Source organism: Anoplophora glabripennis, unplaced genomic scaffold (genome assembly GCF_000390285.2).
Source record: "Anoplophora glabripennis isolate ALB-LARVAE unplaced genomic scaffold, Agla_2.0 scaffold13, whole genome shotgun sequence".
Lineage (NCBI taxonomy): Eukaryota > Metazoa > Arthropoda > Insecta > Coleoptera > Cerambycidae > Anoplophora > Anoplophora glabripennis.
The window spans coordinates 1,099,437-1,127,256 of record NW_019416478.1 but is presented as its reverse complement, the minus strand read 5'-3'; the positions used below and the strand labels follow the sequence as shown (position 1 = coordinate 1,127,256).

Here is a 27,820-nt window from a genome sequence, read left to right as displayed (position 1 = left end):
TCCGGTTCGCAGAGGCGGTAATCCAGCTAAAGAAAGCTATTTCGATTGATGGAGAAACGGCCTGGAAATTGCCTCGTTCTTTTAATGTTTATTCCTTCCGAATACCTTTGCGCCAAATTGCTTGTGTTGTTAATGAATAATGTATCAATACATGCAAAAACGTGGAGTCGGACGCTTGGAGTCGGGCGCTAAATTGTGTAAAGTGTGGGTTTCGTACGCTTAAAATTGTTGGTATTAAAAGAGTTGAATTATTTATTTGTGCTACTACCATACATTTTAGATATCCTAAAAATGTTTATAAACTGACATACAAATGAAGATATTACTAGAGATTACGTCATAGATGAATCTAAACATGCCTATTGAACAACTAGCATAGTTCTTTTCACACGCGTGGTAACACCACACCGGGTGATCACATGATGAATCTGAAAATTCACACCTGTATTCGCATATTTACATCAAATATAGTAAAAGCGCATAAATGATTAGGAAATATACATTTTAAAAAGTACAATGTTAACGGTAAGAATACATCGAAAAAAAATTCATTTACATTTTTTGTGCATAAAAAACTTTACAAATATTAAAAAGACCTACCTATGCGGATATCCACAATTTTTAACAATGTTGTGGCAAATCGACGCAAGTAAGTCATTTTCTTAAATATATTCAATTATTTCTATACCTTTTACGTTTCCTCAAAGCATGTGTGTCAAAATAAATTTTTTTAGAAAAGTCTTATACGAAAAAGTTCTATTTTTGTGTTTTTTTTTTTGTAAATTAAACTTCAATTATGGATCAAAATATTCTCTGAAACGGTCCTGTCAGTGTGCTATACGATAAGTTACGTGTTGTAGACCAGCCGCGTAAATAAATCGTCGTTGAAAGATAGAAAGTAGATATTTAAAAAAAGAATTAAATCTTCTTATTACAATAATTAATAGTAAGTACTATCTTAAATGCATTGTTGTTACTGCAAGAGTTCGCATACCAAACCACATTCGTAAGTATCTGTAGTTTCCAACTGCGTGCACTAAACAAACCATTAAAATATGCGACAAAATGAAATAAAACTTAGCATTTCTAGAGAAAATGTTGAAATTGATCCCCGATTGATTAGCGAGGATGCAGGCATGGCACCGACACACCCAATTTTGGTGAATATTTTCCTAAATTCCCGGTATTCCCCTAATTGTTTCAGCAGCTTCAAGTATACGGTTTCGCAATTCTTCCACCGTAGCAATTGGAGTATTGTAAACCAATAACTTCAAATGACTCCAAAGATAAAAGTCCATTGGAATTAGATCAGGTGACCGAGGTGGCCATGGTACAGGACCAAAGCGTCCAATCCATCGCTGAGTAAACATTTCATTCAAAAGTGTCGTTACTTCTTGAGTACTGTGTGGAGGAGCCCCATCTTGAAGATAAAACATACGTGGCCGAACTTGTAATGCCACATTGTCCAATATTTCAGGCAACCGGTTCTCCAAAAAGTCAGCATATGTTGGTCCATTTAGTCGTCTTTCAAAGAAGTAGGGCCACAATTACATTGCCTATTATGCCAGCCCAAACATTTACCGTGAATCGAAGTTGAAAATGAGTTTCCCTAATAGCGTGAGGATTTTCATCGGCCTATATGTGCATATTATGGAAATTCACCTCATCACGGGTAAATGTCGCCTCATCTGTTAGACAAACATAAGCAGGAAATTCTACTTGATTGGAACATTGCCGTAAAAACCATCTGCAAAAATTCATTCGTTGATCACAATCCGGGAGTAAAATCTGTTGAATTGGTTGCAGATAATAGGGGTGCAACAGCTGGCGCCTTAAGATGCGATGTACGGTACGAGATGAGGTTCCTACTTGATGTGCGAGTCGTCGAGTACTAATTGTGGGGTCTTCGCCAAGATTTTCTAACACTGCATCTTCAACATTAAGGTTCACGTGCTGACCACGTCCTTCTCCTCGAGGAATAACACTTTCCATATCTCGCAGCCGCTGAACGCACTGTAGGATTGTGTTTGCACATGGGGGTGATGTTGTGGCCATCGTTCCCGGTACAACCTAGTCGCCGTGAACGCATTTTCTCCGGCTGCACCATACACTAACACCATATCTACACGTTCGGAAATAGTAAATGCATTGTTTTCCCGGTTCATTGTAAATCTAGCTAGTGCAGAAACTAAAAAATTAAGCAAAGTAAGATGTAAGAATCTCGTTTTTAATGTAATCGGCACGCTATTCTTATTTTTTGCTTCTTTATAAAAATTACACTGTCACTATCGTGGAATTACAAAATAAAAACTTTCGTCTGGAATCTTTCACTTTTTAACACTGATGGGTCGATGGACGATGCTTAATATTTAATAATTAAGTGAATAATGAATTCACTACAAATACAAAATGAGTTGACTGCACAAATTTTGTAATGTAACCTTCTTTTAGTATTACTGGTATTAGATTATACCGTCTTAAATTATAAGGTTGTATCTCGAGTCGCATAAAAACATTTTCAAAGTTTTTAATAAATAACACAGAGTCGGCCTTCATTTTCGTTGAATAAATGAACTTTAATTTACAAAAAATAAACGCGAAGATAGAAGTTTTTCGTATAGGACTTTTCTATTACAAATATTATCAGGAAGCTGTAGTTTAATTTTTATAGATCATACACGCCACACCCTGTATATCAAATGTTCAAATCTACTATGAGAAGGTACGCTTAGTGAAAAATCATGAAATATTAATACGGACATCCAAGTAAACACACCCTCTGTAAACAGAGAATCTTTCGGATCTCCAACGAAAACACTCCCTTTCTGTACACTTTTCCTTCAAAGGTTACCAATCAACCCTTTAAATTTCGCCAGATACGTAACAATCTTCGTCAGAATTAGTATTCAGAAAATACTTTGCCCATGCCTCCAAAAGAACGCAACATCAAAGACAACCCTTTGTGTGTGCCTAAGCTCACATGTCCCAAAAAGGCGCCTCATACGCGTGGGACTAAATGTGGGGGTTATTTTAAATTTATTTGGGAACGTCAGCGGCGTTACCAAGACGGAAATTGTACTAATACCGAGAGAGTTCGATTCACTGAACCAATGCCAAGCACGCCGCCGTGGCATTTGGAATAGTTAGCCCCGAATATTGTACCGAATTTGGAATGCAAAATTCGGTATAAATACGTGTATACAGGGTGATTCACTATATTTTGACCCACCTTTAACTTTTTTATTTTAAGAGTTATAAAAAAATGTTAAATATAAAAGTTGCACGATTTTTTATGAATTTTTCGAAAATGATAGTAGAAAAACAGATGAAGTCCAAATAAAATGGCCGCGGACGTTAACTTTGTTAAGTTAAATGGAACACCCTGTATATTTTTACATATTTGGATAGAACGTTTCTTATTGAGCATAGCCATATAGGGTTTGTTGGGTCCATCTCTAACAATAAGCAAGATACTTTTAAAAAACGAAAAGAAGGGTTTTTATTAAGAAAATAATACATCTTGTAAAACTTCTTTTCGTTTTTTAAAAGTATCTTGCTTATTGTTAGAGATGGATCCAACAAACCCTATATGGCTATGCCCCACAGAGAACGTTCTATCCAAATATCTAAAAATATACAGGGTGTTCCATTTAACTTAACAAAGTTAACATCCGCGGCCATTTTATTTGGACTTTATCTATTTTTCTACTATCATTTTCGAAAAATTCATAAAATATTTATATTTAACATTTTTTTATAACTCTTAAAATAAAAAAGTTAAAGGGGGGGTCAAAATATAGTGAATCGCCCTGTACATAATAACGTTGGTTAATTTACGTTGTTAAGGTATTCAAATCATTAGTCAAATAATAAAGGCTGCGCTTCGTTAAAACTTGATTTGAAGAAATAGTGTGCTAGTTTTCAAATGGAGTCAAATTTAAATACTTTTTAATTATTGCCCAAGTAACTTGGTACAGGTCACTTTTTCTGTCAAACTTACGTAATGATTTATTTTTTAGTATCTTACACAGACACTGAAAAAGAAATCGGCGTGAGTGAAAGTAATAAAGGTACGGAGTGAATTCATTGAGTGAAATTGAGTAATTTTCACTTGATATTGAGCATTTGTGATAATATTTGAACTAAAACTGAGTACTTTCATTCAAATATAGATACCCGTTGAATAAATTCTGCAGATAAACTTGTATTTGGTGGACCTTGAACCAAAATCAGACTAAATATCCTCATTATTGAGCGACCCCATCCCAATCTATGGTTGCCGTGCGTTGTCTTTGTCTATTCCCATCGTCCCCATTAGGTCATCTATAATGTAAAAAAATCGGTTCGAGGGAAAGCAATAAAGGTTCGGAGTGAATCAATTGAGTGAAATTATTGTGTACATTTTCACTCAATATTGGGCATTTTATCATTTTATTAATTTGTGATTATATTTAAACTAAAACTGAGTTGTTTCACTCAAATATAGGTACTCCTTAAATAAATTCTTCACGTAAAATTGTATTTGGTGCACTTGTACCTAAATCAGAGTAAATGTCCTCATTACTGACTGATCCCGCCCTTTTTCATATCCAGATATATTGTCTTTGTCTGTTCTAATCGTCCCATTAGGTTATCTCGTGACCCTGGCGTGGTGGATGGCAGTATGGCGTATGGTGTGCTTTGGAGTTGGACAAGTCTCGATTAATATTTGATTAAATAAACGGATAGTCAAATTGTTATCTATAATTACGTATTTGTAAGGTACTATATAGGTTAACGCAATCTATTCGTCTGATCAGTTCATCAATTCGTTTAATCGAGACCTAAAATATTGTCTCTAAAACAAATCTGTGTAGAAACCACTGTGGCAGCTTAGTAGTTTATGACTTTAATACAATGATATTTCAGTTAAAATTTCAAGAGGATAATAACCAAGTCTGAGTAAAAAATGACTCAATAATAGTTAAATTTAAATCATATTAGAAAAAAAGTCAACTCTAAATTGATTTTATATACTCAGAATAGAGTTAAAAGTCACTCAATTGATAGTTAGCAGTAACTCTGATTTGAGAAAACTGACGCATTAGTTTCATTCAGTTGTACTCACATTTATAGAGTGAACATAAATTGATAATTATTGAATAAAGTTGAGTGAAACTTTTTAAAGTGTATACAGGGTGTTCTGAAAAACACTGATATAAATTCAGGGCCTGATAGAATTTCAAAAAGTATTTCAAATTGTTCCTATGAACCATGGGCGTATCTTTTTCCGTTTTCAAGGTACAGGGCGTTGAAAATAATTTTTTAGAATCTACTTTCGGTCCTATCTTCCACAGAATTCAACCGAATGAACTTAAATTTTGTTAAATGGGGTTTCTGGGGATGCTAAATGTTCTGGAGTTTTTAAGTTTATTCGGTAAAATTTTGTGGAAGATAGGACCGAAACTAAATTCTAAAAAAAATATTTTCAACGCCCTGTAAAACGGAAAAAGATACGCCCGTGGTTCATAGAAACATATTGTAATATTTTTTGAAATTCTATCAGGCCGTGAATTTATGTCAGTGTTTTTCAGAACACCTTGTATATAATTAATTGCATTAAATAAATACTAATAAAATCTCAAAATGTTATGGATTTTCAACGAAAATTCCTTTATATCGGAGCTTTTGCCACCTCACTACTTTTGAAATTTTTAAAAATATGTACCAGAAATTATTAAACATAGGCTTGCAAGATTTTGCTAGTGGCAAAAGGCATATAAGAGCGCAACTTTTTTGTAACTTAACAAACTTGCACCAGTAAGTTCGTATAACTTTATTTGATGACAATTTTAAGAAAATTAATTTGCTTAATATTTTTAATTTTTTTTGTTTAATTTGATTAATATGTTAATTGTTTTGTAATTATTTCCCTTGTACTCATTAAAATTAGTAATAAATTTAGATAAACCTGTTATAGCCAATATTATTGTGGGAAACAGCTATTTTTAAATTAAAAAATAAAAACCGCAATGCGGTTATTTTTCGAATAAAATAAAATACACATCAGGAATTAAATTCAGTTTTTCAACAAGACCTCCTCAAATGATCAGCTCAAAAAAAAATTTTTTAGTGGTCGCTCAAAATTTTTAAAAATTTCCAAAATCGTCAAAAACTTATTTTTTTTCTAGTTATTTTATCATTTTCTAGGTTGAAAAAAATCTCGATTCTGAAAATTTCAAATAGATATTTTATTTTCTGAATGTCACTCATAAAATTATTTTAACTTTAAAAGTACTTAGTGTAGGTACCTAAAATGTTTTCGGGAGACCTCTAAAAATAAATATCAACGAACTAATAATTTTTTTATTGAATTTAATGAACAAATGAATAGAAATAAATCACAAGACACTTAAATTTAAAAAAAATATATAAATATTTGATACTCACAATGGTAGTAAATTTTGCCACGCGAAATTTTGTCTTGTTTCTCAAATCAATCAAAAAAATTATTAGTTCGTTGATATTTATTTTTAGAGGTCGCTCGAAAACATTTTAGGTACACTACTTTGAAAGCTAAAATAATTATGAGTAACCTTTAGAAATTAAAATATGAATTTAAAATTTTCAGAATCGAGATTTTTTTTCAACCTAGAAAATGATAAAATAACCAGAAAAAAAAATAAAAAAATTAAATTTCAGCCGATTTTGGAAATTTTTTAAAATCTTGAGCGACCTCTAAAAAAATTTTTTTGAGCTGATTTTTTGAGGGGGCTCTTAAAACATGATAAACTAACATATTTTCACAAGAGACACGGAAAAGAAAATAATCGTTTTTTTTGGGCCGCCTTACTGTACACTTCACTTATGGAAAGGATTCAAATGAAACAATGCTAGGTGCCCCTGTTTAATATCAGAGCTTACAAGGGAAATTTTTGCCAAATAAACTGGCAGTCTCCCTTTATGCAGCCTCGTCTGTAACCAAACCGTGTCTTTTTCGAACAGAAACATAATTAACTATACACAGCGCCAAAGGAAACTCAGAACTCGACGACTAATCCCCACCAAACAGCGTAAGGACGTGTAAGATGTATACTACTAGACATATTTATGACATATTACGTCTGTGAATGTAATATCTGGAAAACATTTGTGTTTAATTTCAAACAATTCACGTTGTAATGCTCATTTCATCTTGTCTACTACACAAAGGAGGTTGAAATTAGAAACGTTAATATCAGAAATTTACCTACAAAGATGCTGTAATTTCATTCTTTGGATGTTTCATTACATTCGCTACTTACTCACGTCAAAATGTTTTCCGTTTGTCGGCAGGAATTACTTTGATGACAAAGAAATATACGTACAAATATTTACGCGTTCAGCGTTTGGTTTCCGAGGGGTGGTCGAGGAGGGGGGCGGTCGCGGGGGAGAATGGTTACCGGCAGTATATTTAGGCAATTCGTTTTGCTTCCTTATTGTTGCGTAACAAAGCACAGTTACTGTGCTGCTCGCGCTGTGATTTTCAAAGAGCCGTACATATACAGTAATGTATGTACCAGAATTATGCTTGATTCTTCCTTTATGGAGACACAATTGCTTTTAATGGTGCTTTATATGTCGTACTGTTATAAGGTTATAATTTGAAATTGTTAAATATGAAATATATACGAGCTATTTCACAATTTACCAGAGAAATATGGATTCATACAAACACCATAATGTGAACTTCAAACTTTGAAAATATTTATCTACACGCCACTGGAATTTGTTTAATTGTAGCACCCGGCCTAGTTCAGTGCACACACAGTCATTCTGTATGTAGTTAGCTCGCAGAAAAAGTATTTAACGAGGTAAAAAATAAGTGTAATTTTATTTTATCGAATTCACTTATTGCTTTTATTATCGTTATTAATTCCTACCGTCGTCAAATGTAATCAATTGTAAGCGTTAATTATCATGTTAATAAAGAAAAAATTAATACATACGTCAATAGTTTACTAGAGTTTAGAGACAGTAAAAGGGCAGACTTGGTTTTTAATTGACTAAATATGGAGTGCAAAAATAAATCACTCAAGATATACAATGTCGAAATTAATTAGACGCTATACAGCGTGTTCTGCAAATGATGAACTTTCAAAATTAGGATATTATAAAAATAATGTCTCAAATCTACATTTTTGTTTTTGATAGTATATTATAATAGAATTAATTGAGCCAAATATTTTAAAAATATTAATAGTCCAAGTATTATAGAGAAATGCTTACAGAAATTATAACCTGGACAAAAAAAATATGACCGTATAGAAAATTAAATTTTAAATTGAGTTTCTTGTTCTTTAAACTCGATCCAATATGGCGAACATGGTTAAAAAAAATCGCAAAGTTGAAAAAAAAAAACGGTTTTTCTAAAATAACTAAAAAAATATAGCACGGATTGAAAAATTTTAAATGAGAAAGTTGTAGGTTTTAAAAAGATCTATCGACTGATTTTTCGAAAGTATCGATTGCTTTGTTACTTTTCGAGATATATCGAAAAAACCGTTAAAAATATTCTCTTTTCTCTTCTTCTATAACTCGTTTACATTTGCTATTTACTGCAATCATAGCCCGCGGCAAGCCAAAAAAGTACATTTTTGAAAAATTTAAAAATATTAATTATTTTTCGAGATATATCGATTTTTTGAAGAAAAGGCGCTCTCGTAAATTGGCTAGATCTTCTCAGCGGATAGCCTTACAGTAACGATTTTCGGTTTATTTTCTTCTTAAAGAGTTATATTATCATGCTGTTAAAAAATGTTGACGATTTTATTAATTTTAAGGATCAAAAAATGACTTTGAATAAGTGCACTTTTTTGGGTATGTTTTTTTCAAATTACTATTTCAATTTTTATTTTATGAAAATGACTTTTAAAGAAAGAAAACTAAACATTTACGTGTCTATTTTGCTTCTAAGGAGAAAATGCTATAATATTCGTGTTTAGCTACAAAAATATAATAAAAATTATAGATTGCCTATATTCTATGTTACAGATAGGTAAGCATATGCAACAATTTAACTATCCGTTTATTTAACCAAATATTTATCGAGACTCAATATATTATTGTTTTTAATTATTGTAATCAAACCACAGCATTTAAACATAATTTTTACCAACATAACCGGATTAACGACACTTGTCCAGCACTACACGCTATACACCACGCCACGAGATAACCTAATGGGGACGACGAGAATAGACTAAGGCAACACACGACAACCACAGAATGGGGTGAGGTTATTCAAGAATGAGGACATTTACTCCGATTTAGTTACAAGTGCATCAAACATGAGTTTATCTGTAGAATTTATTTAACGGGATATTTGAGTGCAAGTACTCAGTTTTAGTTCAAATCAGTAAAATTATCAAAATGCTTAATATTGAGTAAAAATGTACTCAATAATTTCACTCCGTACCTCCATTGCTTTCACTCATACCGATTTTTTTTTACAGTGTAATAAGGTAATAACAGCCTTCTGGAAGTACACTTTGGTCGTTATTACCCTTATAACACCCTAGATACCTTAATTACCATAAAACGTAAAAGTTATTGCAGAAAGAAAATTTTTATTTTAAATTTACATTGACAAAGTACTAATTATTGTTCCAACTAAAACTTTTATATTTTAGTTCAATTTATCACTATTGCATGTGTCTAAGCTTAATATTACCTTAATGGGTGCAGATTATGTCGTGCATTTATATTTCCCATACCTTTATTTGCGCTAGGACAACCATTTTGGCACTGCCTTTTAAGCTTGGCTTTATTCCTCAGGACCTTCGCTCAGGCACAGAAAGTCCCCATCAGTGTGACAGTAACATATTTTTAACAATGTTTTGAATGGAAAAACTTTACTATTGCAAATTTTTATGAAACATCGTTGTGTCTAGTGTTTCTGATTTCTCGGCCTATTTTTTTTCTCGGGTCTCGAGAATTCTCGACTAGGAATTCCCGGGAATTCTCGAATTCTCGAGAAATTTCTAAAACTTAAAAAAGTCATAATTTTGGTATTGCAATGCGAAATATAAACATGCTATTATACTTAACAATCATCATTAACATTTATTATTTATTCAGTATTTTTATTAATTACTTATGTTTCTACTTCTACTAACAAAACTAAATTGAACTTTGAGTTTCTTCTTAAAAACCTTTAACTTGTTTTTTTATTAAACACTTTCAATATACTTACGTTTATTTCAGTGTTTTTGAATCGCAGTTTTCTTCCAATAATAATTATTAATAATCAATAATCATGCAGTCTTTTAATTAAATAAATAGTAAATAAGGAATTTAACCCAAGAAATCTTAAAAAAACAAACTTTAAATTAAAGATACAAAAGCGTTCTTCCTATTAATTTATCACTTCAACATTAGGTATCTGCTTATAATAAAATTTCTACACACACTTATAACTAGGTACAGGGTGATTTTGACTATATTTTGACCCCCTTTAACTTTTTTGTTAGNTTGCTTTCAAATGATTAATATCTCACGAATGTGTTTTGTAAACCTTATTTTTTAAAACCCCCCCATAAAAAAATCGAGGGGTGTTAGATCTGGTGACTTTCCAGGCCATTAAGCCCAATCCATTTTTATACACAATCCTGGCATTGTGGGGTGGAGCCCCGTCGTGCTGAAACCGTAGGTTTCTCCTTAGCTGCAAAGGCACATTCTCCAGAAGTGCAGGAAGTTCTTCTGGTTGGAAATTTAGGTAACTAACGCTGTTCAATGTATGTTCATAAAAATAAGGCCCAATTACATACCTACCGATGATGCCGCACCATACATTTGCTCCAAAAAGGCCTTGGTTGTGGACTGGATTTACAATGTGGGGATTTTCAATGGACCAGTAGTGTTAGTTGGGCCTGTTTGGCAAACCATTACTGACAAACCGACTTTCGTCTGCCCAAAGGAAAAAGGTTCTGATCTACATTTACTACAATTTGAGCTATAAAATAAAATCTGTTTTCAGTGTGACGCTCAGGCAAATACTCCAAATTGTGAATTTTATAAACGTGATACCCATTCGGTCAATTATTTGATTTTTCCGAACAGAAAATGAGAAAACATTGTGTAAGCACAAAAGTTATACGTTTAACGTTCCTATCACGAGTATTTTGTGGCATTTATGCACTTTAAACAACATTCAATAATTTTCCAAAGACTGGTACTTCAAGACATAAGGAAAGAAGTTATATGCAGCGTTTGTTATGCTGCAAACTAGTTAGGGTTTCTGATTTCTCGGCCTATTTTTTTCTCGGGTCTCGAGAATTCTCGACTAGGAATTCCCGGGAATTCTCGAATTCTCAAGAAATTTCTAAAACTTAAAAAAGTCATAATTTTGGTATTGCAATGCGAAATATAAACATTATACTTAACAATAATCATTAACATTTATTATTTATTTAGTATTTTTATTAATTACTTATATGTTTCTACTTCTACTAACAAAACTAAATTAAACTTTGAGTATCTTCTTCTTAAAAACCTTTAACTTGTATTTTTTTTAAACACTTTCATTATACTTAGTCTTTTAATTAAACAAATAGTAAATAAGGAATTTAACCGAAGAAATCTTAAAAAAACAATCTTTAATTTAAAGATACAGAAGCGTTCTTTCTATTAATTTATCACTTATAATCACAATCTTTTAATTAACAAAACAAATAACAATAACAATAAAATAATCAACTAAAGAAACAGGAACTAAATATTTTCAGAATCAACATCAACATTAGGTATCTGCTTATAATAAATTTCTACAGACTTATAACAAGGTACATTAAAAAAATAAGAATCGTCAAAGTAAACTAAAGCCTTAGAAACTTAAAATAAATAAATCATGAGCTGGTAGAGAAACCACTTTAACCGCTCAGTTATTTGTCGAGAAACGAATTGAACGTATGAACGAAACGAACTCCAGTCAAGAACTTAAGACGCGCGTGATTTTGAAATTTCTCGATTTCTCGATTTCTCGACACTTTTTTCGCGTCTCGAGTAAGGCCAGATTTCCCGGGAATTCTCGCTTCGAGAAGTCTCGACTAGAAACCCTAGTTGTGTCACAAGGAAATGGATACTATACAATGCAAGTATGTGGTTCCTTATAAAACTGTGTCAAGTTGAATCCTCAGTATAGCCATTCCATCTCGTTTCATCGTGGTTCTGTCACGTCTCGGATACTGCTCTTTCAAGAATCTAGCTGTCATGTAATAATATCGATTCAAAAGATAGGTAAAAATGTCGATTTCCGCTCAGCGTTTTCTGCTTCTTAGGGATGATAACAACTACTTTTGACTAGCAAGTGAAATTCGAAGTTACTGGGAACCTAAAATACCTACAACACATCCAGTTAAAGCTAAGCAAATATTTTGTGTCTCAATAGATCGATACTGCAATTTCAAAAATAAAAGAAATACTTGTATTGCGCTGTTTACTTATGACCAAATTTTTGTTCCATAAAATTTATTCGAGTTTCAACCACTATTAATAAATATAAAATGACTATAAACTTATTTAAAATTCGATATTCGTCGAGATTAACTTCGTTACACAAATACCCCCGCCCCGGGTTCTTTTAGCTACTCAAATAAACTTAACGGAAATCGAATCGGCTATACAGGGGCCACCTAGTTGACCCTCTTCTTTATTTATTTTCTTGTATAAAGTTCTCTACAAGTCGATTTCAGTCAATAAACGGAAAGTACCGAGCTGTTATATATTATTTATTCAACGTTAGCTCCCAACTTTCCCCGACGTGTTTTTTGACTCAAACGTAGGCCTCGGGCTACTTCAGACGGTTTTCAAGCGGTTGGGATGAATTTATATTCTTTTAATGCATAGACGTGCGACAAATTGTTTGATTGGCAATTTTGCCCGAGGAGGGAATCGAATGGAAACGATTTAATTACTAGAGTTTACGATAACCGACTCCCCCTTTTTTGCTGGTTTAATTATTTGGAAGTAGCAGCATCTGAGTGGTAATTGTTTTTTTTTTGTTTAGTGAAATTTGTTTCGAATAAGTTCTCGCTGTTTTCCAACGCATAGCGTTACCAGAATTGCAAGCGTGTAGTTGAAGATCTATAAAAAAGTACTATAAGCAAGTTCTGGCACACCGAAACAATTTGAAGATAAAGAATTGGAGGCGTTACTTTATGAAGACTCATGTCAGGCGCTTGCTGAACTTGCAGAATCATTAGGAATTGATCACACAATAGAATAGTTTCAAAACGTTTAAAAGCATATTCACCAGACATTGTCCCTTCCGATTATCATTTGTTCCGACTGTTGGCACATGGACTAGCTGAGCAGCACTTCCATTTCTATCAAAATGCCAAAAAGGATCGACTAATGGACAGCCTCAAAAGACATGTTATTTTTATGATTTGGAATTAAAATGCTGCCAGAAAGATGGGAAAGTGGCTAGCGATGAACAATAACTTCAGTGACATGTTTTTCACTATTTTTTTTTTAAATAAAGCATTCATTTTCACGTAAAACCAGCGAGAACTTATTCAACATTCCATTAAATAATTCAGCGTTTGAATAACAAACGAATAGATGCAATATTGGAAAATGTCCCGTTTAAATTTGAAGAAAATTTGACATACGTACAATACGGCTCAATGGTCTAGGGGTATGATTCTCGCTTTGGGTGCGAGAGGTCCCGGGTTCAAATCCCGGTTGAGCCCAACTTTTTTAATTTTTTTTTCTCAAGATTGCTTTAATCTTAATAGTTATTTATGTGGTATTTAATTATCCTAAATGATTTGCAATTTATTGTTCCTATAGAAATATGATGGCATAAGCGATATTCATTAAACTACATGAATTAACTGCGTTATTAGTGATGTAATAGTTTTTCAACATGTACAAAAAGAGGCACAAAATACCATAATACTAGTTAAAAAATGTTACAGAATTTCTGATCTACTTCCTAATATCTGGCGAATGCGCCAGTGATATTAAATTTCAAATTCCTTGAAGTTAAAATAGGTTTCAGTTCGACAATTTTTATTTTTTACTCGAATAGATTTGTTGTTTATGTCGTGTCAGCAATTATAGTATTTAGTGTTATTAAAAAGTATATAATAACGAGCGTTCAAATAAAAACGTGGTCGAAGTTGGCTTTGACACATTGGACGTAGGGAGTCAAAAATCGTATATAAGAGGATAGCTTATTGCCATAAGAACAACGTTGGCCGATCGGGCCTTTTTGCGGACGGAATACTGAACGGTTGTGACGTATTCATCAGTGCAGAATTGCTGTCATCGCACAAATGTCTGTGTGTTTACGTTTTGGTTTTTTATTTTCTCGTAAGTGTTTTGTGGCAATTTGCTTATTTTTTAACGTTGTACAATGATTATAGACTTTTAAGAACATTATATACATTCAACATTTGTGTCGCAAACTTTAATTTCTTTTTTTCGGTCTTCAAACGATCAATTTGTGTTTGGACATTTTTGTATCTTTATAAATTTTTTTTTCGAGCGTACCTAGGGTATTTAACAGTTTGGTAAATTTCCTTAATAAACAGAGAAAAAACGAATTTTTAAACTTTATTGAGCAAATAACCTATGTTCATCCACAATCAGAAAGGAATGGATAAATCGTTGTAAAGGAGCGGATAAATTCAACCAAAATACCTCTACTATATGCTGTCTACATTTTACTCCCAACGATTATGAGATCTACAAAATGAATTTAGTTAGGTAATAAGTATACATTGTTCTATAGAAAAAATTTTTTGTTAATATCTTATGTTATATTACTACCTTTGCGCCGAACAGACAACGTCCACAGAAGCAAAATTCGAAATTAAAAAAAAAATAATTAAAATTAATATCTTGGTTTATTAAGATTTTTTAGTAATGTATTTTCTTTCTCTCTTTCTCGACCTACATTTAACTCTTTTTATAATTTTTTTGTTGTACTTGTATATTATTATTTTAGTTGTGGAAAAAAATAAATTTATTTAAAATGTAACAATTTATTCCTCCTGCACATACAGAACCAGTTCCTATTTTCTTAACATTAATCATCATAGTTGTATAAAAATATAATATATTTAGTAATTTTTATAAATTTCATTTAATAAATATTCATTCAAGGCATTCATTCAATAAACAGATTAAAAACATTAAAATTGTATTTGGGTACTTTTATTATTGCATATACGTATTTAATTATTCTTAGTTAAATACTCTCTTAAAAAACAAAAAATACTTTCTGATTAGCTACTACAAAAACCACTAAAGCAGCTTAATTTTAAAAAGACGATGTATTACCGTACATTTTAAATGTGATGCATCTGAAAGTGTACTGATGGTGACGTCACGGCTTGCGATCGCCGGCTAACAAATCATGCGAAATAAGCTATCCTCTTATATACAATTCTTGGTAGGGAGTAGCTTATAGCGACCAACTTAACCTCATTTCTCAACGAGCTGTATAGCAGCTGTCAGTTTCAATAACATTAATGACTATATAACTTTATTTTAAAGAATAATCGTGATAACAATAACAAACAATTAAAGGAGCTGCGGAAAGTGTCCCCCTCCTTGTTATAACAATAAGTTAAAGCAGCTGCTGAAAGTGTCCCCCTCCTTGTTCCAAGCACTTTTCACACCTGTTCCTCAAAGAATTAAAGACATTTTCTAAGATGCTCGGGGTATTGTTAATTTCACGAATCTTGTCTATAAGTCGAGCCTGCAGATGGTTTAAATCAGGAATAGGCAGTTCAAAAATAGTGTTTTTAAGGTAAGGCCACAAAAAGAAATCACACGGCGTAATATCACATGACCTCGGTGGAAATTCATGTTCAGCATTGAGACTTATTAGTCGATTTTGGAAAACTTCCCTCAACATATTCATCGTCTCGCCTGCCGTATGTGCCCTTGCGCCATCTTGTTGAAAGTAAAAGTTTGTAATTTCGTTTTCTTCCAGCTGGTTAACAAAAGGAGCGACAATTTCTTCTCTATACCTTTGCGCAGTAAGAGTACCATTAAAAAAAATAGGTCCATAAATCCTCCTTCGATTGAGAGCACACCAAACTCCAATTTTTTGAACGTGTAGAGGGCCCTCGACAAAAATGTTATCTGGTTTTTCAGAAGACCACATTCTCATATTCTGTGAGTTTACGTAACCACTTAAATTAAACCAGGCTTCATCAGAAAAAAAGGTGATGAAGTTCACCGTAGTTGTTTAAAAACCATTCACAAAATACAGCCCGTCGCGGAAAATCAACTTCATGAAGTTCTTGCTGACAAGTTAAACGATAGGAGAACAAACGCAAATCTTTTTTTAACACTGTGTGGCAGGTACCGACTGATACTCCCACCATTTGTGATAAAACACGTACAAAAGTTCTTGGCGCATTTTCCATTATTTGTTGGACATTTTCTTTTAATTCTTCAGTCCGCCTTTTAGGTCGACCGCTTCCTTCTTTTCTTGTTACACTGCCCGTTTCACGAAAAACATTAACACAACGCTGAACTGCACTTCGAAAAATTTTGTACTCAACAACTCCGGGAAATTGATTTTGAAATTCTATGAAACATTCCTCAATAGAATACTTCAATATTCCATCAATCTTGCGTCCATTTCTAAAGTAGGACTCTATGATAAACACTTTTTGTTCTTGAGAAAACACCATTTTAAACGCTTTTTAAAACGAAAATATTCAAATTGATAGCTTTGACAGATGACGTTTAAGTTCATTTGCTATACGCTACGCCCTACGTCCAAATTTTCAGAACCAACTTGACCACGTTTTTATTTGAACGCTCGTTATATTTCCATGATTTTCTACACTTTCTCTTATAGTGTGTATACAGGGTGTTAATATCTAAGTAATTATATATCATTGATAAAAATGCTGAACAGTAGGGGCCGGCGGCGGCGGATCTCGGCTGGCGAGTCTCAGCCAGGACAGGGGGGAGGCCCCGTGAAGTGAATTAATTTCAGCAGTGTATACCCTAATTAATAATTTATGAGTGATTTATTTTTGCACTCAATATTTAGTCAAGTGAAAACAAAGTCTGAGTAAAAAGTGACTCAATAATAGTTTAATTTAAATCATATTATTGAAAAAGTAAACTTTAAATTGGTTTTATATACTCGGAAACCTTTAGTACATACGAACTCAAACTCACAAACTCCAAATCCACAAACCCACAAACCCCAAACCCACAATTCCTAAATCCACAAACCCCAATCCCACAAAACCCGAACCTACAAACTCAAAGCTTACAAACCCCAAGCCCACCAACTCCAAACCCACAAACCGTATGGGTATGAAGTTTCTGAATTGCAATCGACTGCTTGATGTCTAAGGGATCCTTAGTAGATTTTCGCATATTAAGAAACTGAAAAACTTAGAAATTTCAACATGTAATATCTCAACGAAAAAAAAAAGATATTTGAGCAAACTCAACCGCATTCGAAGGTCAGTCTTTTAAAATAAAACCTGCACACCAGCTGGACCTGTTGCTATTTTAGGCTTAGTACGTTTAAGAGCGACAAGAACTTCACTTTCATTAAACTGCATTATATGAACTGTGGGACAAACTTTAGTAGGGACTAGACTTAAGATTTAAGAATTTGTTTGTCTTATTTTGACCATATACTTTTTGACGCCCTTTTTGACATAATTTAAGCTACATTTTTCTTCCTCCGTGCTCACTTCCTTTGTAATTACAAATATTAAGTACTGTTAATAGCATTTTCCGCGAAAAAATGAAAAACCACGCGACCCCTTCAACCCCAGCGATTTGTCCCAGGAAGCGACGAGATGCACAAATTTCACGCTGTAAAAATTTCATTAATGCCTCAAAGGCCCCCCGCACAATGGAAATTAATTGCTGGTATTCCCACCACGGACTTGCCCCCGAAAATGACCAAAGTTTGTATAAAGAAGGGCCGTCAAAGGGCGAACAGTTGCGGGGGCCGCGGAGGGCGCCGGATTCCGACTAATGAAACCGCATATTAACCTAGGGCACATCTAATCGTGATTGTCCCGCATCGGACGGTGCTACCACTCCCATCCCGGTGAGCTATGGGATGCTGCGTAAGGAAGATATATCCTAGGAGCGTTCGGCAGGGCCCTGCACGAAAGTCCAATTCCACCGAATTTGTCACTTAAATCGACTTACGTTGAGAAAAATGTCGTCTTGTAGCTACCAGTTACTTATACAGGGTGTCTCACTGTGACGGCCCATTAGAATTATTTCAGGGGCTGTATAAACAAACAAACAAACAACTAAAATAATGGCGTCTACGTACCACTTCCGGTTATACAGGAAGTCGCCATCAACTTGCTTATTTTAAATGGAACACCCTATATATTATTGCAATTTTAGTAGAGTAGAGATAGTGCTGCGCTAGTTAAAGAAGACGTACATCATCCAGCTCTAATGATTAGCATCTCACTAAACACATTACCGAACGTTGGTTTCCGCAGTAATCCACATTGTAAAACCTACAATTTTCGTAGAGCAGATTATCTTGGGTTGTATAATGCTATCTCGCATATTGACTGGCACTTTCTCAATAATTTAAATAATGTTGACGATGCTTGCACAGAATTTTATAACAATTTATATTCTGTTTTAGATAATCATGTTCCAATTTATAATTGTAGAACTAAAAACACATTTCCTAAATGGTACACCACTGATATCATAAATAACATCAAATTAAAGGACAAATATCGTAGGCAGTATAAAAACTGTAAACGCGACTTCTTTTTACAGGAATTTATACGTCTTAGAGGTATGATAAAAACACAAATAAATACCGCCTACAAAAATTATGTTAATAAAGTACAAAACTTAGTTGTAGAAGATCCCTCTAGTTTTTGGTCTTTTATTCATAATAGAAAAAATACAACAAGAATTCCTGGTTCACTTACGTACGATAACAATACTTATGATAGCCCTAATTCTATAGTAAACAAGTTTGCTGAATTTTTCAGTAGTGTATATACAGTCAGTAATCATGATACCGTAAATTTTGTCTCAAATGATTATTCAACATGTTTGAATATTTGCAACCTATCTGAGACTGAAATTATCTCAGCAATTTATAAATTGAAGAATAAAATGACTTCTGGTCATGACAAGATTCCGTCTTTTTTGGTAAAGGATTGTGCGCACTTATTCGCTCAGCCTCTGTTAGTTATTTTTAACTTAGCTTTAAGAACCGCAACTTTTCCAGAGGTATGGAAATTGTCTAGGGTATGCCCTGTTTTTAAAAGTGGCAATCGAACAGAAATTAACAACTATAGACCGATATCAATTTTGTGCAATTTTTCAAAGGTTTTCGAGATCGTGTTGCACAATCGTATCTACCCTCTAGTTAAAACATTTATAACATTAGACCAGCACGGATTCATGGAAAAAAGATCCACAACTTCCAACTTATGTTGCCTGAATCAGTATATTTCTAGTGAACTCGATATTCAAGGGCAGGTTGATGTGGTATACACCGATTTTACGAAGGCCTTTGACCGTATTAACCATGAGCTTCTCCTTAATAAATTGAATGCTTTTGGCTTTAGTTCTCAACTTTGCAACTTTTTCAGATCATATCTATGCAATAGAAAACTATTTGTTACATACTGTGGACATGAATCAACAGTATTTCAGGCATTCTCGGGTGTACCACAAGGCTCAAATTTGGGACCTTTACTTTTTTTATTATTTATAAATGATATCGCTAATGTAATCACCTGTAATAAATTACTATTTGCTGATGATTTAAAGCTGTTTGCGGGAATTAGGAGTGTTGATGATTGTTTTCAGTTACAAGCGCAACTATGTGAATTGGAGAGCTGGTGTAATGATAATTGTTTGATGTTAAATGTAAATAAATGTGTAACGGTAAGCTATACTCGTCAGTTTAACCCAATTGTTTATGACTATACTCTGAATGGTGCAAGACTTCAACGCTGTAATACTATTAAAGATTTAGGAGTCATATTTGATTCAAAGCTTACCTTTTCAAATCATATAAAATATGTCACAGATTCAGCCCTAAAGATGCTTGGTTTTATCATTAGAAATTGTCAGTCTTTTTCAAATGAATTTGCCTTGAAAACCTTGTACTATTCTTATGTACGGTCAAAGCTTGAATATTGTTCACCTGTTTGGTATCCGCATTATGTACACCATAAAACAACTATAGAAAATGTGCAACGTAAATTTCTCAAGGTTCTTTGTTTGAAGGTTGATAATTTTTATCCAGAAAGAGGATACGATCACTCGGTTTTACTTCAAAGGTTTAATTGCATTACTTTAGAATTACGTCGCATAATATATAGTCTAAAAATGTTATATAACTTATTTCATAATAATGTAGATTGTCCGGAACTATTAGTCAATTCAATTTTCGAATACCGAGAATTAATTCTCGACAAAATATTACTTTTTATAATCAAGCGGCTAGAACCAATGTACTTTTTAAATCTCCCGTATATGTCATGAGTAGAAATTTCAATAGGATTTCGGACGTTTGTGACATTAATATCAGTACCCTTTCCCGAATTATTAACTGTGCCAAGGTTGAATTCAGCACTTAGATTAGAATGTAGATTATTGTTTGTTCAAATGTATCACGTACACCACAACTTTATTCATTTTGCATGTAGGAATATTCATCGCCTTTCTCCTGCTTTCCTTATTTATATGTATTTATTTAATTAAATTATGTTTTTTTTTCTTTTTTTGTCCTGTAACTGGATGTATATCTGTTGGGCAATAAATTATTATTATTATTATTATTAATTTTGGATCCTACGTGTTATTTTAGGTGGACTTTTATGAAGTTTCCCTATTCCTAAAATTAACCGTTTTCGAGATATTTTTTTCAAAAAAATGGAGAGAAAGAAGACAAGATCTAGTCACATGTTTCATTCTTTTAGACTATAGAAAGCCGTTTGATACATTGGACCACAATATCTTATGCGATAAACTCATTTATTTTGGCTTTGACATCACCGCTTCCTCCTACATTCGTAGTTATCTGACCGGGAGATCGCAACAAGTTCTCGTGAACTCAATTATGTCCGATACTTTGCCGGTGACTCATGGGGTACTTCAGGGGTCCATATAATAATAATAATAATAATAATGCATTTATTGCCCAACAGAAAACATTCCATTTACAGAACAAAATAAGTAGATTATTATAATATAAGCATACTAACTACGGGAGGAAATTGAAACCGCGTGCATGGAAATAAGGCAAACACCTAGAATTTTCCAAAGAGTTCGCAAATCATTGAAGTGTCTAGCTAGATTATGCATCGAAATGCAAGGTGGTTACTTCGAGCAGTTCTTGTAATTTAACATATTATTACTAATTTTAATCCCATTATTTTCTATCACATTTAGCTATTGTCTGCAGTAGTAATTAGTTCTTTAATTAGTAAGTGTAACTCTAAATTTAAATAGTCTTAGTTTATGTCCTAAATTATTTATTAAATCCTTCATAACTGCAATTTATTTGAAAAAAACAGTTTTGTTTGAGCCCTTTTAAGGGCATATAACTTCCTAAGGGTGCGTTTTAGGGCGCATGTTAATAGGAACTTTTTGGCTTATTTTAATGAGTGACGCAGCAGAAGCTTGGAACCCTATTTTAGAAACACCCTGTATTTAAACATATCATTCTCAGTAGTATTGCTGGACACCCTGTATACTCTTCTGTATTCGTTCTTTCCAATACAAAACCGACAATGAAGTCATCCTTCTCGAAAACGGCCGCGTATCGCTATAAAAAAATTCGAAATACACACTTAGAACAAATGACACATAACCAAGTGTGCCGTGTATTCAAGTAATAACTTTTTATTATACATTTTTCTGCTCTCCACTCCGGGCTGATGCGAGCGTGCGGTTTTTGTTTCTTTGTTCGAGGTGCTCTGGGAACAAGTAGCCCGAGGTCAAAGCAATAATAATGCGAACTGGGAAACACAGGTTACCGCGCGATGCGAATACGGCCAGCCTGTTCCCATACGAGCACACTGAAAAAACTTAATCATACGGTTCCGGTAAGCTGTCTTCTTCAACCGTTTTTAATTTAAAACAGTATCCCCAACTGAAACAATATAATAACTATAAACAGCCTACACAGAGAAAAGGTTCGTGTTCGGTTTTAAACACGTTTAGTATACAGGGTGTTAACGAACGAATTTAAAGGCGTGAAAAAGGAGCAAAAATTGAGTTAACTGATGTCACAAAGTTGTATCGGAAGTTTAAGGTCATAGAGAAAAAAGCTAATTAAAAATGTGTTTAAAACTGTTTTGGAACTGCTGAAATGCATGTATTTTATCGCGGCGAGTACCTACTTACAAAAAATTATAAAACAGTTTTTACGAGTTTGTAGGTCCGGACTGTATTCGAAAGTCAGTTTGTAATACATTGTTGTAGTGATTGCTGTGCTGTTTTTCGAGAGTACATTTAATTGCCGTATTTCCAAGTTTCCTTTTGAAAATGGCGCATTTATTTAGCAATCGCGAATATTATGATATGCTCATAATTTATAGCAAGGCAAACTAAAATGCCACAGAGCTTGTCAAGTGTACCGTGCAAGATATCCTGAACGGCGTGTCATTAAATGTTCGGCAAAATATGTGGTTACTGCTCACTTTTCTCGATCGCTGGATAGGCCGCGGCAGATTAGTTATATGCCCCCTCCCCGGTCCCCGGACCTCAGCCCTTTAGACTTCTTTTTGTGGGGATATGTGAAAAGTGTTGTGTATTCCACGGAAGTTAGTGACATCGACCAACAGCGACATCGTATTGCCGAAGCTTGTAATACGATTCGAGAGGACGTGGCAATGTGGCAATGCAATGCAAGAATTGAATACGTCGCGCTGAAGCTTGTGTGCACGCAAATGGTGGGTACGTAATCCAGTTACTCAGGGTTTTTACCTCCGAATTCTTTATAACTGAACCGATTGACGAGAAATTTTGACTGAATGTAAAGAATGCCTCAAAGAACAAAATTTATATAGTGCCGAAGTGTGCTTTTGCCCTGGGGGTGGTTGCCACCTCTTCTTGGGGGTGGAAATTTTTACGTCACAGAACCACAGAAATCGATAGAGGAGTCAATTTTAAGTAACAAATGTTATATAAAGTTTTTTGGATAATCCAATACTTTCCGAGTAATTCGTCACTGAAAATGTCGATTTTTTACTGAAAAAGTGCTTGTTTTCGGACAGTTTTTTGTTAATAACTTTGAAACCATTGGATTTAACGAAAAAGATGTAATGAACAAAAAGAAAGGTAATAAAAAGCAAATCTAATGGCATTATTTTGTTTTTCTCTAATTGCAATATAAACTGAGTCATGGATTTTTACACATTATTATATGTTAGCTAAAAACTAAATTGGAACCAGTTAACGTTAATTAACGCTAAAACCATAAATATTAGGAAAAAATATTTGAACCTTTTTTAAAGTAGTTTGAAAAATCTTTAAAATGAGCTGTTTTAAAAGTCTTTAGAATCAAAATAACGGAAATATAATCGAAATAACATGATAGTCTAATTTTTTTTAAGAAAAAATTAATCGCCTTTGGCGACAGAATTAAAATTAAATGCAATCCATTTACAGATTTCTTCATTTATGTTCTAAGAATATGTTCTGAGTGTTTGGCTCACTTACAAAGCATGATTTCGAAAAAAACTTAATTTTTGAAAATGTAAATTTTTCAAATTTTTGAAAAAAATTCGATTTTTACGCTGTAACTTAAAAATTAAAGGGTGTACGAAAAAAATACAAGAGTAAAAGAAATTAACTTTGTTTTTGTTGAAGATTTTGCTTTGCTTTTTTTATTCCCCTAAAATTAATATTAATCGAGATATCGCCATTTTAAGTTATCATATGAATGAGAGAACCACCCTTTTCGAGCCCTTTAAACCCTTCAAACTTAAAAATGAAGGGCTTAAAAAAGATCAACTCAACAGTTCACGTAGCCCTTACAATTCCCTTCAAAATGAGCCTTTGTGCGATTAAAAATCTTAAAAAGTAATACAGTTATCGTCAAAAAAATAAACACATGTATAGGTGATAATTTTAGGAAAATTAAAAATTATTTTTTGCAATTGCAAAAAAGATTGCGGAGTAAATTGTGGCTGCCAGAAGCTCAGTTTATTTTGCAATTCAACATGTGGAACATGCTCCGGCGACAACTGCCTAAATTTTCCTCCAATCATCGAAGAGGACGAGCATGATCGTGAAGAGAATAGCAGTGACAACGAATAATCATTTACATATACATAATTATAATGTTTTTGATTACATAAAATGCTTAAATTTGTATTTTTTCTTTGTTCACCCCTTAAGAACAAAAAGCACACTTAGCGCATATTATAAGTTGAAGTGGGGGGTAAGATGAGCCTAATTCTAAATTTTGAGAAAAATCGATGCAGTTATAAAAAATTCGGAGGTATTAATATATTTACAGCTACAGTAACTGGGCTAACATTGAACATCTATGAAAATCAGCTGTTCTCAAAAGGTGGCTCCTTGCAATGTTGAGGTAAGTTAGATTTTAAAATTACATTTTACTCAACACAAATCCATGTATTTACCTCATTTTGACATAACGGACATGTATGTGTATATTTTTTGTTCCGTGGACCAAAGCATTATTAGTCTTTATTTTGTGGACTAAATACTGTATTTCTCTTAGTGTACATATTATGTGAGCAGCATAAGTTACCGAGATGTGAACTGAGCAGCCCGTTTTCATACATGTTGTACCACCCTCTCCGTATCCATTACAGTCCTACCAACTCGATTAAATCGCGGGGTCATTTTCATTTAAAAATTATGAATAATTTATGTTGGGTAAATACCAGTTGCGGCGCTTGAAATGGGTTGTTTTTCAATCAACAGAGCGGCTAGGGGTCGAGGAAATTATTTTTGAATAAGTAAGTGACACTTTTGTGTTTAGGAGAGGTTCGGAGACTTTACTGTAATTGTAAGAACTACGTGCATTTGTTAGTTCCTTCGTCCTGGTTATATGTGTGTTGAAAATTGTTTAAGAATATTAAAGAAAAGTAATGAAATGTTATGTATTATGAGGTGAGCTATTACTGGCACTATATCGTTGTATCAAGGATTTAATAGATAAAAATGTAAATTAGTGGAAATCCTTATTAAATTAGACTACCTACATATATCTAAATGCCAATAGATACATTCTAGTATTTCCTTAGAAAATCCTCCTACATTATAAATCCTGTTTATTTCCATTTACCAACAGGTGAAATTTATTCAGGGTATCCTATAATTAGAATGCCAAGCCTCGCCAATATATTTTAGATTCAAAAATAAGAAAAAAAGGTTCAAATAAATGGTGCACAATCGAGCGTCTCTGTTTTTATTAGAACAATTTTTTCCTTATTTTTGAACGAAGAATCTAGTGATGAAATTTGACAGGTAATGGGACAGACATCCAATTTGGTCTAATACATACGCGTAGTCAAGTTTTTTAAGGGGCTATAGTCCCTGAAAGTCGTTTGATTCAGATATATTTCCAAAATTGTTCAAAATAAAACAAGAAATTTTAATAAGGGCGTCCCAATATTGAAAAAGTGACTAAATTTGACAATTTACAGAAAAAAAATGCCTCGAAGTTAGCTGTCAAAAATCACATCTCATCATCTTGACGTTTCACACAAGAATTAGGCAAGTTCCATTACGAAGATTTGGTTTTCGTCTTAATAACATTGCAAAAATAGGAGAACCGAGTTCAATATACAGGGTGTTGCATGACGTACTGGACAAATTTAAGGAACAAGTCCCTGAAGTCATCCTGATTAAAAAATTTATAATATTACATGGGTTCAATTCTCCATGGTTACCGAGCTATAGACCTCTAAAATTTGGAAATAATGTTTTAATATCTATTTTGCTAGCTATAAACTTGTTAGTTGCCAAAACAAGTGATGGTTGACATATCGAAATTTATAAACGTTAGTTCTAATAATACTTTTTCTGTCAACATGCCTGTGCTGTTTTCACACACAGAGCTTGTCGACATAGTTTACGTTTATGAATTTTGTGATGGAAATTCGCGAGCTGCTCGTAAAGAGTATCAATGACGATTTCCAAACAAAAGAGTGTCTAATCGTTAAACATTTGATTCTGTGTTTTGACAAATGGGAACGCGTGGTTCATTTCCAACAATAGCAACTAACTAAGAACGTCTGATAGAGCAAGAAATCATTCTGCAAATAATTGAAGACAGTCCAGAATTAAGTACCAGAAGAATTTCAGCACGTACGAATGTTGCTCATTAGAGAGTATGGCGAACATTTCATAGCAATCTATTGTATCCTTATCATGTATAACAGGTTCAGCATTTGGAACCGCATGCCTTGTCAATTGATTGAAGCAAATCTTCAATTAGGAAGACGTATTTTATTTACTGATTGGTCGCTGTTTACTCGAGACGGAGTGAACAATATCCACAACTCTCACAGATGCACTATGGGCCAGGAAACTGAAAAATTGGGAACAATTGGCCAAAAAGTGGCTGCGGTTAACTCTTTGAGCCATACATTTTATTTCTAGATGAAACTTTTTTTAATGTGCCATCTGAGTATTTTCGAGGTCGCTGATTACGAATCAGAAGTCAGAATTGTAAAATTCAAAATGGCCGATTCAATATGGCGGACCAATAATTCAAAAAAGGTTTTAATTTTGTAAAAATCTGTACCCGGGGGTTTTTCGAGTCACTGATTACGAATCAGAAGTCAAAATTATAAAATCCAAAATAGCTGATCCAATATGGCGGACCAATACTTCAGAAATATATTTAGTTATCATGAAAATCAGTACTCGGGGGTTTTTCGGGTTCCTGATTACGAATAAAAACCCCTCAGGACACTATTATAAGGAATATTTCAACTACTTATTTGGATTTACAGCAGAAAAAATCGATGTTTCTATTTTTTTTCTAATAATATCTATTAATTTATAATAAAAAACGACGATGCGAAAAAATCTAAAAAAATTCTGAAAAGTACTTTAGGGCGTGCTAAATAAATGTCTAAATCGGCGTTCCGATATTGACAATACTTTAGTGGAAGATGCATAAAAAGCACAGATTTTGAACATTTGAAAAATTGAACTTATGAATTCTGAAGTTAATGTTTAATAATTACTAATATTTGAATTCGAAAAAGTTAATAACGATATGCAAAGATCAACCTGGGTACAGTGATTTCTTGCGAAACTATTTATTTTTTTTTCGGTGTTGTACAAATTGCCGTTTCCCAGTTCCCCACAACGGCATCTTCTAATAAAAAAATTAAGGTGTCAAGATCTTAACTATAATGGTTACATTGAAATCGATATTCAGTGATATTTTGCAAATAGGTACTTTAATTTTCCATATGTAAACGCAATTAAGTTTAAAATCTCAATTTGTAATTTTATAGCTATCGTATTGGATCGGCTATTTTGAATTTTTTAATTTTAAGTACCGATTTGAAATCAGCAACCGCAAAAACCTAGGAGTACCACATTTCATAGCAACTGGAGCACTTTTAGTATTTTGACCACTTTTTCAGGTTCCTGTCCCACAGTGAGATGGTCTGATAAGAATACTCATTTCAAAAACGAGAAATTTACACCAATTTTTTACGTAATGAATTGCCATCAGATTCATTGCCCGATATTTCTATACTTACCAGACAACAAATGATATTACAATAGGATGCAGATCCTACTCATTTTAGTCGACTAATGGAAGCTATATTAATAGGTGGATCAAACGTGGAGA

The 27,820-nt window shown here is 33.3% G+C and overlaps 1 non-coding gene across 1 annotated transcript; it reads left to right on the top strand.

The window, feature by feature from the left end:
* The first annotated feature begins 13,640 nt into the window (after positions 1-13,640).
* Trnap-ugg lies at positions 13,641-13,712 on the top strand. The gene has a single exon. It is a non-coding gene; the product is annotated as a tRNA-Pro (tRNA).
* The last annotated feature ends 14,108 nt before the right edge of the window (positions 13,713-27,820 follow it).